Genomic DNA, 1268 nt, shown 5'->3' with positions numbered 1-1268 from the left:
AATGTATCAGGGTGCCCGGTACTATGGGAGATGAGATACAGGCTAGAGCCCAGCCCTCGAATTGCTAACAGTTTTGCTTGGGAACCAGAATTAATGTCTTCAGCATACTCAGGCCAAGGTGACAGCACCGGCTCTCAGAGCAGCTGGATTTCAGGAACTTCCCATCCTCTCAGCCCACACGGGAAGGGACAGGCCCCTCGGCAGTTAGAGAACGCACTTTGCCACACTTCGGGGTTGCGGGAGGGAGGGTGGAGGACTTCCTACCTCACGGTGATCTGAGGTCCAGCAACCCTAGGGACCCCAGCTTGAGGCTCTGAAGGGCTGTGACACAGCCTCTTTGCCTGCCAGCCCCGCCCTGGATGCAGCCTGCTGAGCGAGCGTGGAGGAGGGGAGCTATGTGGCCAAAACACTGAGGCATTGAGGAGCACGAGGGAGCCACCCCTTCCTGGCATTTCTCCTGAGGCTGTCTGTCCTTCCCCAGCCTCTTGAGCCTACAGTCCCAATCAAGAGCCAGGCCAGTTTCTGCAAGTCCAGGAGCAGAAGAGAAACCAGTGAAGATTTCACCACTACATATCAGACCAGCGATGGCTGCTCGGTGATGGCGCTGCTCTGCTGCCAACACACGATTGCAACACTGAGAAACTGCCACCAAGAAAACCCCCAAATCCACTGATCCCACAAAGAGCGGACAAAAAGGAAGGCTTCATGCTGAAGAAGAAGAAATACAAATGTGTATGTGCCGTTTTGCCTCTCGACATTACCGTGGAGGCATTCACACGCCTGTCCATTTGGCATCGTCATGAGCGATCCCCAGACAGAGGAACCAAAGGTCAAGTTTTACAAAGATAACCAAGGACATCTTAAAGGAGACGGGCTTTGCGATCGTTAGAAGAGGGAAGCTGTGGATCTTGCATTCATGCGTTTGGATGAAGATGGGACATTAGAAACTGCACGTTGCAGGTTGAGGTGGTCAAGTTTCAATGGAATGGGAAATATGAGGCTTCAGGAAGGAAATACAGGAACCACAGGAAGACTCTGTCTCTACAGCAGAAGTGGCCACACCGCGGGCCATCCAAATGCCACGACATGAGTGAGTTGTCCTCATCGAACATATTTCATCCTGTAAATTTTGAGGATGGCCAGAGAAGTGTGGGGAAAAGAAAGAGATCAGCTTCTTACTGTGTCTATATAGAAAGAAGTAGACATAAGAGACTCCATTTTGTTCTGTATTTGAGATGCTGTTAATCTGTGACCCTACCCCCAACCTT

General features: G+C 51.3%; 1 pseudogene; it reads left to right on the top strand.

Moving 5' to 3' along the window:
- Positions 1 to 1086: 1086 nt before the first annotated feature.
- The window catches only part of LOC105542895, a 1151-nt pseudogene continuing 969 nt past the window's right edge, over positions 1087 to 1268 (top strand).

This window comes from Mandrillus leucophaeus, unplaced genomic scaffold (genome assembly GCF_000951045.1).
Source record: "Mandrillus leucophaeus isolate KB7577 unplaced genomic scaffold, Mleu.le_1.0 Scaffold27, whole genome shotgun sequence".
NCBI lineage: Eukaryota > Metazoa > Chordata > Mammalia > Primates > Cercopithecidae > Mandrillus > Mandrillus leucophaeus.
This window is presented reverse-complemented; position numbering and strand designations above follow the sequence as displayed.